General features: G+C 48.1%; 1 protein-coding gene across 4 annotated transcripts in view; it reads left to right on the top strand.

Annotated features, from left to right (window-relative positions):
- The window catches only part of MID2 (midline 2), a 167,750-nt gene that overhangs the window by 13,349 nt on the left and 141,767 nt on the right, over nucleotides 1–12,634 (top strand). The window contains exon 1 of one of the 4 annotated variants that reach the window (XM_062584483.1): nucleotides 12,342–12,365. The exons of 2 other annotated variants lie outside the window; for them this stretch is intronic. The gene's annotated coding sequence lies outside the window, so the exon portion shown is untranslated. Of the gene's footprint in view, nucleotides 1–12,341; nucleotides 12,366–12,634 lie in introns of those variants that run through there. One more of the 4 variants, XM_062584482.1, reaches the window with a different exon arrangement.

Genomic DNA, 12,634 nt, shown 5'->3' on the forward strand with positions numbered 1-12,634 from the left:
CTGTGAATGTCCAGCGGTGGTTTGAGCAGGAGGTGGCATTTACTTGCTCCTACTCTGTGGTGCCTGGAAGGGAGAGGTGGTGGCTGGTGGCTCCAACTCATGCCCTTGTGCTGGAGGAGGCTGGTGCCCTGTAGAGCTGAGAATGGGCTGTACCAGCGTCTCTTCATCGTCCTGCCCCCACTTGCCATAGCCTTCTTGCTCTTTCGTGTCTTACCACAGATCACGAGCTCCTTTGCACAGGGGTGCTATCCTGTGGATATGAATAAAGTGTCATGTTGATAAATGTGCGGCATATCTTGGGTGACTCTGAGGAGTTCATTAGTGGATGGTTTTGCGACTCACTGGAAAAACGCTTCTACTTTTGGACATTTGAGAGAATAGCATTGTTCCTGCTCAAACTTTTCATGTCACTCATGTTTACCCTGTGGCCTATTACTCTGAGCTGCCCTTCCTGCCTGGGCTCCTCCCTGACCGTAGTATCTGATGTCTTTGCAAATGCAACAGTGCTGGTTGCTCTAGGTTGGCAAAGGAAGACCTTCATGGGAGAGGTTTGTGTATGCAGCATGGCTTTCCCATTCCTCGCCTGATCAGAGAGCTCCTCTCTTGCTGTGAGCACCAGCAAAGCCCAGAAGCAATGTCTCTATCTTTCCTGATTCTTTCTTTTGAATAAGGTTAAAATATAAACCATATTACATGATGTTTCCTTGCTCTTGGCATTCCGGTTTTTAACATGTATTTCTCCTTCTCCTTTTGAGAAGCGCTAGTTTTAGCAGCCTGTGTGCTGTATGACCCCGACTGTCCCAGTAGGTAGTCTGGATCCTGCCTGGAGATGTGGTGCAAGTCTTCCTAAACGGCTACTGTAGGTTGAGTGATAAAACCAGCAGTTACGGAGTTGCAGAAACCAGAGTTTAGCACTTGCAGGTGGATGTTCATCGCACGGAGGCGATAGTGGCAACAAGACAAACATTAAAAAGATCAATCTCTTACAAAGCTGATAGTGGCTAAATCTCCAACGGACAATGAATTGGAAAATGCAAGAGCGACAAACCTGCTGGCAGCACTGCAGATCTGTATCGCCGTGTCAGGTTATATACTGTGCCCGCTCGCGGTGCTTCATGTCAATTAGATAAGAAGGTATTTAGGGCAGGCACTGTCTGCCGTGCTTGTTCAGCGCCTTGTTTGGCAAGCCTGTGGCCTGGCCTAAGGACTCCAAGCATGACAATGGAGCAGTACAAACACAGTTGAAAAATAATCTCATTGTTACTGGGAATACAGTTGGGGAAAAGCTGATCAAATTGAATTGGTGCTTTTTTGGAGATTAAGGGTAAAAGTGCTTACGCTTAGAAGTGATTTAAGGTTGGAGAACCTTCTCAAAATGAATGCAGATGTTTCTGGGTCACCTTGGAGAGCCTGAAAATTTCACCTTGAAAGGCTTCAAGTGACCTTTCTTTCTTTTTCTTTTTTTTTTTTAATGTGCTTCCAAAATGTCCAGTGAGCTGTAGTGTGTGTCTCATTCTGCAGCATTGGAAGGAAGATTTAGCAATCTAGCTTATGCATGGAGCATTATCAAGGGGCAAGGTAGAGGAAAATGGTTTAAAAATTGCTGTGCTTTGAAAACAAGGTGCAACTTGTCTGCCACCGAAATGGGTTGGTGGCAACTTGCAGCAGCAGAGCATTTCTGCCACCTTTTATCTGACCTAGCCTGGTGGTGGCCCAGCCATGGAGGGAGGACGAAGGTCTGCAGCAGAGTTGCCTCCTCCACTGTGATGGCCCTGGGAGCCCTCTTGCAAAAGAGAGGCCTGAAATGCATAGGCCCTGGGCTGCTTTCTTTCCCCTCAGCTCCTGCAGCACATTTCTTCCCTTGAGACTGGGCTCTCCTTTTACGCAGTTTATACCTTTTGTTAGTTGTGGCCCATGGGCCAAGTCACACCAGTCTGGGTGCCTCTTCCTGAGCTGGGGAGGGAGTGGTGGTGAAACTCCAAAATATCTGCTACCTGCATTGTTTTTGCACTGGGGATTAATGCTAATTATCCCTCATTGTCTTCAGTTCCTGCAGGAAGCATTGTTTATCTTACCATTTAGCCAGGAATGCAACCCGAGTAAGCCCCTACAGATATATTTAAACATATACAAATTAGCACAATGGCCTTTGAATTTCCTGACTCTGTGGCATCCGTCGCATGTGCAATCTTTCCATGTTTGGGAGTTGCACTTAGTGGTTTCATGGTTTGGAAGTTGGACTGGGCCTTTGGTTTAAGCACGCCAATGGGGCTCTGTAGAAATGGCTGGATCTGGGCTGACTTACGCAACCTCCACATAGGAGCACATCCGATTGCTTGCTTTACTTAAGAAGGACTCTCTGCAGAGATGCTTAAATAGCCTTGTTCTTGCTTGCAGTTGCCCCAGTATCTTGTACCTGCTGTGCCCCAGTGCGAAACTGGACTAATGCGATGTAGTCCTCAACTTGCCTTTTCAACACCTCGCACAGGCAATGTGGCATGGCAGCATGCGTTCTCACTTGGCATGCTCTTCCAAGGCGCTTTTTGCAGCACTGGATCAGAGCTTGTCTAGCGGACACACCGTAGCCCTTGCAGGCTGAGAATTTGTCAGCAACCTTGATCTAGGCCAGCAACTCCTGACCTTTTTGTAGCCTTGTGTTGGTTTTGTGGAATAGTTCCAGGTTTCTCCTTGCTCTTTACCCCTGCAGGGCTGGCTGGTGGCCTCTTAGAAGCATGGAGCAGGGAGGGCAATATACTTATGTGTAAGCCAGCCCTGTGTGGGGCCAGCACACTTGAGCTCTGGGTCTTCACTGTGATGTGGCCTTGCCTTGCAAGAGAAGACCACTTCTTTGGTAGAAGAAATCCTAATCCAAAGATGGGCCACCTCTGAGTGTGTGAGTAGTGTAGGCAGCGCACACGAGAGCTCAGTAGGAATTTAATGTGAGCAAGACTCTTCCTCTCATTTTTTCATCTAATGGAAAAGTTCGAGGGCTTCTGGCTCCTGTCTAAATAAAGTGGAACAAATTGAATCTTGATTGAGTGACACAGAAGTGGGAAACTGCAAGAAGAAATTCCACAGAGCAAAACTTGGGATAACTCCTGTGGATGGGAGGAAGCTGTGCTCACCTGCTCCATTGTTTGTGGACCTCTAACATTAGAAAACAAGAGAGGGAGAACTGTATGCTGCACTGTCTGTAGAACAACCACCCTTCAAGGGGAGCAGATAAATCTTTAAAACATGCTGTGTCTTAATTCTGTACCACAGTGAATGTTACTTGTTTAGTAGCAGCCTTGATGTTTGCATGGCACGGAGACCTGTGGGGAGTAAAAGAGAAGCGTTAGCTCATCACTGTGTGGTTCTCGTGCTGCAGCAATGCTGTTGCTGTGCATATGTGTGCGTTAATCCGCGGCCTCATAGCTGAATAGGACGTCAGGGTATCGATCGGTTGGCTGATGGAGTGCGACTTTGTTCTTAGTTGTGGATGGTGCTCATCAAATACCCAGTGTAAGTGGTGTGCAAAGGTGCTGCTTCCTGCAGAGTGTGGCCAAGACCAAGATGGACCCAGCTGTGAAGATACGAAAGGCAGAGCGAAGCGGTGCTGTGACATCTCTTTGGCGGTCCCAGGCAGCTGGTTTGTGGGCCCGGCAGTGTGGGCTTCCTCGTGCCCTGCAGTGATGAACTGCAGAGTATGTTCCATCCCTAGCAGGATAAGACGTGCTAAACTCTTCCTCTTCTCACCATAAGCAGCAGGCCTTTCGTGCACTGGGCTTTGCTCCTGTGAACCCAGCCTCACCTTTGCTGCCCTTTCACATTGCCATTTCTCAGTGTCTCTTTAAAATCCACTCTCCCATTTCAGGCCCTGGTGGCCTGCAGCCCCTCCAGGTGATTTACAGAGCATCTTCCAGGAGTCCCTTCAGCAGTGGGAAGCTCTTAATGCTCTGATTCGTTTGTCACTTCTCAGTCAAAGAGACAAATGGCTGCTATGAAGCAGCCTTGTGCATAGAAGTAACAGTGAGACCTGGTCCAGTAGGAAACACTTGAGTTGGAATAATTTCGAGGTGGCTTTCGAGTGCAGTCCCCTGAGGAAGCCTGTCTCTTCCTACTGCAAAGCCAAGGCTGTGAACGCTGAAGTGCGCTGTTTGTCTTTCTCCAGCTCTCCAGAGAGACTGAACGATTCATGCTCAAAATATGCTTCTCCTTGGTGATTGTGCTGCTCAAAGGTCAGTGGGATTTATGTGCAGCCACCTGCACTGCTGTTCTTTACTTTTAATTTAGTGAAAGCACTGAGTTTTCGTGGCTGGAGATTGCTGCTGCAGCTGGCCAAGTCAACCATGCTGCTCTGTTAATGTTGTCCTGTTCCCTGGAAAAGTGTTCAGGTGGATCTCAGGGGACTTTGATGGGACATCTTAGCATAATGCAGGAGGCTGGGTCGTGGTTAAGGCACAAGACAGTTCTCTCTGGGTAAGAGGATGGTTTGAACTTTGAATCTGGGAGGATCTCTTGCTGCCTAGCACTGTCCTACCTGTGTGGGGAGTATGATTCAGAGTGGACACCTGATACTGCAGGTGTGTGTCTGCCCTCCCCATAGCCATTACTAATTGCACCTGGCAGTCCTGGGCATGTCTGATGTGGTGACCAGCCCTAGACAGGTAGGGGAGCTGTTTGCTTGGAGCAGCTCTTTACAAAGAGCGCTGCTGGGTCTCTGCTCCCTGGATGCCTCACAGCGTTAGCTCCATGCAGCATCCATCCTGGGGACAAAAGTAGTGACTTGTTCTGGGCCTAGAAGGTTTTTATGCTCTATAAATTGTTCTTCTCCTGCATTTTCAGTCTTGCCCACCCTCCGTCCTTGCAGGGTGAGAAGCTGTCTGGCTGTTTGCAGGGAGGTTTTGAGGTTTGAACTGGATGGTCACACTGTGACTGGTGACAGGGGAAGGAGATAGGATTATGGACTCTGTGGCTGTGAGAGAAATGAAATGGCCTTCAGTATCCTGGCTGCCTTCCCTGTTGGCTGGCTGGGAGATGCTTGCTTGCCTAGAGCTGGGTGCTGCACGAGGAGTTGCAGGTGGTGGCAGTAGTGCTGTAAGGAGCCAAAGGCCAGATCCAGATCTGTGTTTCTGGAAATTGGGCTGGTACCGCCTTGCTGGAGGTGCGTGTTGGGGTGGTTTCAGCTGGGTAGAGCTGAGCATTACAGAGCCTCCGTTTGCTGCAGCACTGGAATCTCGTGTGGTCCAGCAAGAGCCAGCTGGGTGTGATTGGTATCTTTGGGCACTGCTGATGCTGGCTTCACTGTTGTACTTGACTCACCTGCTTTATAGCAGCAGCTGTTGGTGCTCTGGTTTCAGGTCTGAAAGAATCGGTGCCCTCTGCTGTAAAACTCTTGTCTGAGACGTTCTCCAAAGAGAGGTTCAGAGAAGAGCGGCATGATGCGGGACCATAGGTCCCAGTGCTACCGCCTGGCCAGTCTGCAGATTGGCATCTCAAAAGGCACCCGGGAGCCCAGTGCCAAGACACCCCCCAACACACACCTGGGACTTGCAGAAGGCGTAGGACGATGCAATTGTACTGGCTTGCTTCCATTTCCCTGCTAAATCAGAACTCAAGTGCCTGCTGGTGGGGAGCCAAACAGGTTTTATTTCTTGAAAATACAGCCTAGTGTCTCTACTAGGATGAACCTTAATTAAAATGATGAGTGAGCAAACAGGATTTTTAGCTTCCAGAGCAGCTGAACGTGCTGGACTGTGAAGGGGAATGCCATTAGCGGAGGGATGGGAGGAGAGCAAATAACTTCAGGAAAACTGGAGGAGGGAGAGAGCAGGGAGACCTTGGGGCAGAGGAGTGGCTTCATCTGAAGGGGAAAGAGGGTCTTCCTCAGGATGGCAGGGGACATACAACAGGTGGACATGCCAGCTTGGTAGCATGCCAAATGGCCAACTGCTTTTCTCCATCATTGGCCTGCAAAACGGCTAACTTTGCGTCTGCTTGGGAAGGTGGGGCTGTTCTTGTGATGGCCGCACTCACGGTTGGGGGCCTGTGGATTTATCTGTGCATGGCAGTGAGTGCACTGGGGCTGCTGCGAGCTGCTTCTTGATCGGCTGTTCTCTGCACAAGGACTGATCACTGCAGTCCTCTGGCTTGTGGTTTTTAGTAACTGCCAGAGTGCAGAGAGGCTTAGAGGAAGCTGCCGCATTGAGTAGAAATTGGAAGCAGGTAAGAAACAGTGCTATACTGCAGGGGCCTGCTGAATAAAGGGGTCACTCTGTGCACTTCTTTGGTATGCCAATCTGCCAGCCACCACCAAAGGAGGTGGAAGGTGAAGATTTCCATGCCATGTCTGCAGGCATTGCATCATCACAGCTGAGAAGGCACTGGGAAGGAGGGTGATGTGAACCACTGCTGCATGGCTACAGGGGACTCTTTGAACCGTTTCAGCTGCTGAAAAATCCATACTGTGTGTTTCTTGCATGCACAACCCACTAATCTGCCAGAGCTGGTAAACAAATTGCAGAAAGTCTAACCCTGTGCTGCCTTACATATAATAATTCCAAATGCCGGATTCACTAGGAGACTTCAGTTGACATGTGCTCCACTAATGTCACTCAGGAGTGCTTTGAGAGCTGTTGCCTCTCTGGAGCTGGGAGGTGGGCTGTCCAGGGTATGTGCAGTCATGCATGCTACTTAAATAGGCATGATTTGTAGGGAAGAGGTAAAATGTTTTGAGTAAATGGAAATATCTAGAGAAAGAACTGATGAGCTTTTTTCTGTGCTTGCCTCTCTGACATCCTTAGACCAGAGTTGTGCATGCAGGGAGCTGTTCTTTTTTCCATCTGGGAGCTAGGGCACCGCAGTCATACTTGGGTGATAATGCAATATCTTGAGACCTTCCCACCATCACAACTGCAACAAGAGGGCTCCATGTGCGTCCTGCAGCACTGGGCTTCCCGAGCTGGTTTCTTTGCTGCTGTTGCCCAACCTGGGTTGTCTCTAGCCAGGACATGGCCATGGCCATGCTGAGCCCCTCTTCCTTGGCAATGGGAGGCCACCTTTTGGGGAACAGCATGTTTGGGCTTTGCTCAGAGCACCTTTGGTGGTACCTCCAACATGGGCTGTTGCAGGCAAGCTTCTGGGGAGCTGGTTCTGCTCCCCAGTGCCCTGTGAGCTGTTGCAGGGCTGACATCAAAGGTTTTTCCTGTACAGAGGAGTGTTGCTGGGAAGTGCTCAGCTCTCTATCTGCTGAGGGCTATTCCTCATGGATATGAGGATGTTTGGACACTTAGAACGTTGCCAAAAAATTGAAAAGATCTGCTGTAAACCTGGCACCTGATGCTGGTGGACAGGGACTACACGCATGGATTTTTTTAGTGATAACTTGTCTTCTGTGCAGTCATGACCTATTTAAAAACTATGTGTACATATACATACAAATGTATGTATTTATATGTGCGTGTGTGTATTTATTATACACACATACACATTTACCTTTTTGTCTTTTACTTCCCTGTATGCTGCAATCTGATTAGGCTAGACGAATATGATGTCAGATGCTGATGGTTTAGCATTAGGCCAAAGAAAATTATTGACGTGAGCCCTCTCCATAACAAATTTTCTGGCGCAGAGGAGTATTACTCTTTATTTTGCACTAGGCCAGTAGGAGATTACTGCAGATGACAAGGTTTCATTTCATTATCAGAACAAATGGCTTAATCAACCGATTTCTGCACAGCTGTAAAAGCACTATTAGCCATTTAAAATAATGGAAAACGTTTAGCGCTGGCAGGAGAGAAACTTGCAGAATCCGGCGTACTCGAAGAAGTATTGGGAAACCCCAAACAAAAGTAGTTCTGCAAGATGCAAGGGCAGGGGCATCCCACCAGGTGTATGGAGGTGTAAAGCAAGTTCCAGGAGACCTTTGCAGATCTTGGAAGCAGCGATGCTGTGTGAGTCAGCAGGTCCACTCAATCACCGGACACTGAAGGGAGAAAGTTAAGGAGAAGGAGGATCCTGGGAAGAAGCAAACCGTTTTCATGACATTAGTCAAGAAAATGTAGCAAAGATAAAACTTGATTCCTCCAGGGAGTAAGGTACTGTGCAAAAGGAGAAATTAAACAGCAACAAATTGCTGGAGCCCTGTGGGTTCCAGCCAGCTCTTCTGAAGGAATTTAATGGTGAACCAGTGAACTGACAGCAAAAAGTAATCTCTCATTAAAAGCAACTGCTGCATGGGAGTAAAACCTCTTCTGCTCTGTCTGTCTTTAAATTAAAGAGGTACAAGCAGGACTGTGGGAATTACAGACCAGTGAGCTTTATTTTAGCACTGAGCAAATTGGCTGAGAAAATAATTAAAGCTCATGTGGAAATGCCTGCATTTCAGTGTGGTAGATTAAGGACAACAAAGCATGACTTTTAGACAGGAAATCCAGTTTACTAGGATTTGTATTGCAATAAAGTGATTGGGGAGAGCAGTGGGGAGATAAATTATTTGGACTTCCTGAACGCCTCTGACAAATTCCCTAAATTATTAAGGAAACTGTTAAGGCAGGAGTTGTGGGAGGAAAGGTGAAATTCTGTTAAATGTTTACAGATTTACTCTGAGAAGCAGCAAATGTGTTGTCAGTCTGGCCAAAGGGTGCTCTTCTCAGGCGTGAGTTTTAAGCTTGAAATGTAATGTTAGATATGCATATTCACCCCGTGCACGCACAAGCTTATCAAGGTTGCAAGTCAAGCAAGTAAAAATTAGGTAACGCTAGATCTAAATTGGCTGTGGGAGCCTGATTACCTCCCCTCTTTTTTTCTCCCTTGAGCATCTGCATTAGGTAGGAAGCTCTAGCTAATTACATGGCCATGTGCTATTTTTTGCTCATAGGACACATGTTTCTCCTTGTATGCGGGAGAGACCTGTTTCAAGGACAAATGCGGGGTAGCTCCTTGAGCAAACTCAGGTTTAGAGGAGCTTTGCTTTGCTGGCGGGGGCCTGGAGAGTGGGGCTCGCCCATGCCCCCGTTTCAGCCCAACTCGTCCGTCGAGTCGGGCGGCGGGAGAAGCTTGCTGGCTTGGCTGGGAGCGTGCTCTCGGGAGAGGCGGCGTGTTCCCGCTTCCACCGCCCTGCTCCGCTGGCTCTGCGGGTGCCAAGAGCCGCAGCTGCAGGAAGGCTCCTGCTCGGCCCTGAGCTGGAGCTTTCCTGGTGAGTGTGGATGCTCTGGGGACTGTACTAGACCCTTACATAGCCGATTGATGAGGTTTTTTTTCTTTCCCCCCCCCCCCAAAAAAAAAAAAAAAAAAAAAAAAAAAGCTTGAGACTTGTCTCAATTTGAGCTAGTTTTCCTGAGGACAACAAAAAGTGCAAAGACAGTGGCTGCTGAGATTTCATGTCATGCTGTAATGCAGCCAATTAAGGAAAAGGTTGCTGATTATTTACTTATTTATTTATTAAAATAAAGGTGGAACAACATATCTTCTTTTAAGGTGCATTCTTGGAAGTGGCTGAGCAGTATTTTTAATTATTTATTTTTTAAGGGGAGGGAGATGGAGGGGAAGTCACACTTGCTGGGGGAAAATATCAGATTGTAAGCAATGGAAAAGGACAGTCCTGAAATACATGGTAGGAGGGAAAAACTGAGCTTTGAAAGGCTGGCCAAAGGTGCTGACCAGAAAATTCTCTTGACTTTGGTGCTTAGGGATGCCAGGAGAAATTTGAGGGGGAGCTAGTAAATGTTGATGAAACTTAGAGCTGTTAGAGATAAGGAGCGTGTGTCAGAAGGAAAAGCGTGAGCTGCAGAAGGACATCGTTAAGTTTTAAATTCTTTGTTAATCACTTGGGCAAAGCAAGCAAAGGGATTCTGTGGCATGACTACGTGAGTGCATGCTTTCTTGCAGCAGGAACCAGCACGAGTGAGCCTTGCAGGAGCTGGCAGGAAGGCCTGGACGGAGAGATCGAGGCGAATTTGGGACCGTCTGAACATGGCCCTAGGCAACGTGCACTGGGACTTCGCCTCCAAGGCATAGATGAGCAGTGAGCAGTGTCTCTTCCTGTCGTTTCTCTGCAGCCCTTCTTCCCTTCTTGGTGAAATTGTGCATTGCTGAAGGTGTAACTTCAGAGCTGGGGATAGAAATGAAGTATGCTGGATGTTTTGCAATGCTCTTTTTGGTACCAGCATTGCAGCTCTGCTGCGTGCTTGCTTCAGCTCTTACCTCTGCAGTTCAACACATCTGTACTCTTTCTTGCAGGAGGAAGTATAATTTGATTGTGTAAAATAATATTTTTCTTTATAAGAGACAGCAAGGGAACCTTTGTGTGAAATGAGCCTCAATGTAATTTGCTAATGAGATCTTGTGCCCCCCTGGGTCTCCCAAAATTCATACCTTTCCGAGTCGGTGCACAGATTTTGGAGCTTGTTGAAAAGCTGACCTTTAAAGCAGATAGCAGCAGTCGCTCTTTGCTGTGGCAGCACGGGTAGCTGGCTGTAACATTTGCTCTGCAGTCCTCGTAGCACCAACTTCTTGCTTTCAGTGACTCTCACTGATTTCCGCCTGTCTATCTGGCTCCGTCCTGCTTTATTGGGCGTTCATTGATTTCTCTCCCCCCATGGATTTTGAATGGAGCTCAGATGAACACAGCGGCTTTTGTTCCTCAGTGTCAACAACAACTTGTCATCGGTGTCATTTCCATCCTGTCACAGTTTTTTCAGAAGCGGCTCTAACAGAGTAGGTGTCGGGCGCCGTGGATGGGAAGCGTCTAGCCTGGAACGATGTACTGATATGTGCGCTGTGCTCGGCGGAGCAGAAGCTGCCTGTTACCTTAGGTGATTGCAAAGGTTCGCACCAACCGCTGATAGTGAACGGAGAGAGGTTTATCGCTTTGCAAGAAGGAAGGTTGTGGCAAGCAGATGCTCTTTGCTGCTGTTGGCTTGCTGGCTTAGGACAAAACCCATGGTTGTCAACCCGGACATTTATCTCGCAAAGGGTGTGTCGTGCAGGGATGGCTAGCGGTCCTCTGACCTCCTGCGAGTCCTATTTCAGACTCGCTCTCAAAGAGTTTTCCTACCTGTTTCCACAGCCAGCAGGAAAACAGGTGACAGTCGGGAAGCAGAAGGGGGATGCGGAGTGGCACATGAGATTTTGTGACACAGCACATCTGTGTTTGCAATGTGAAGTTATGCTCTGCTGTGACACTAAACCTCTTACCTAGATGCTGGTGCTCTGGCTGTACCCGTTGGTGGGCGCTCTGAAGGGCTTTACCCAGATCTCACCTGCATTGAGGACTGACCTTTAGCAGAACAGGTGCCTGCCGACAAGCTGGCACCCTTACAAAGCTGCTCAAAGCCCTGGTGTTCTGACAGCTAAAAGCATCGAGCACACGTGGTGGAAGGACACTGCATGACTTGGTGTGTTGCATAATAGGAGAAATCCCATCCAGGCGTTTCCATGGCAAAAATATTTGCTTTTATATTATGCTTCGTTAAAATTGTGCTTCTTGTAGTTGTACCCCTGCCTAGAAGCTGGCTTCCTGAAGTTTCGCTGGGGCGGGGGTGTGCTTGGCTGGGGCTGGCTGACGTCTTAGACCTTGGTGATGAGAGCCTTTGCAATGCAAGTGATGATGGGCTGTTTGTAAACCCTGTCAGTATTTTATAGTTCTTATATTTTTAGGGAGTTAATTACTATAAACAAAGCAGATTTTAATCTAATCAACTCCTCCTTGTGCTGCATCGATCATGGACTTCAAAATGAGGGGCACAAAAAGCTTCCAAGGCAGTGCTATCTGCTTCACCCAGGTGCATCTCTGAAAGAGTTTCCTAGTCTGTGGCATTTCTGTCTGCTTCAGCCTAATTTTTGAGGCTCCTTTCAGCTGTCTCAGATCTGAGGGATGTTGTCCAGGCAAGGAAAAAAAGATTATCATCAGAATGGCCAGCATGAACAAAGCAAAGGGCTATCTAAACTTTTTGCTCCTTTCCTCCCCCCGCCCCTTTTTTTTCTTTTTTTCTCTCTTCCCCCCACAGATAGTCCCTAAGCCAGGTGCTTCAAAGGAGGATGGAAGCTCTGTCCAATCTGTAGGAGATCGGCCTGGCAATGAGCAGGGCCTGCTGTTAAGCCTCAGCATTTGGCCCCTGAGGGAGCTGCATCTTAGCCAGTGCACCTGCAGTCACTTTTGCTGTAATCCAGCTTCATTTGCAACTCCCCACAGAGCCTGTTGGGAACTTCATGTTGCGGCCCTTGTTTTTCAAAAGATATTTTTGGGACTCTGAAACAAATGCCGTTCTGGTCAATTATTATTATTTTTTGTTTATTTTGGGGCCAGGAGGAAGCAATTTTCCCTGCTGGTCTGGAGGAGATAAATCAGGGAGATGGGAGCTGCTCTGCTTCTTCAGCGCATGGTATGTGCATTCATGAATGCTGTATCCTTACAGTCCTGCCAGGGACAAACCCCAGTTAAGGGGCAGTTTGTAATATAGGGATGTTATGACACATGAATGCACAACAAGAAGTGTTGGGGAGCTGCTCTGATCTGGCAGGCGAGCCCAGCAGATCCAGCTTGCAAGATGGGATGGCTGGTGCAAAGTGTGCAAGAGTTTTCAGGCAAGCAGCCAGGAGCACTTCCTCCCTGACTCTTTCCCATGGCTGAGATGGGCTCAGAGGCTTGAGA

Source organism: Rhea pennata, chromosome 11, assembly GCF_028389875.1.
Source record: "Rhea pennata isolate bPtePen1 chromosome 11, bPtePen1.pri, whole genome shotgun sequence".
Lineage (NCBI taxonomy): Eukaryota > Metazoa > Chordata > Aves > Rheiformes > Rheidae > Rhea > Rhea pennata.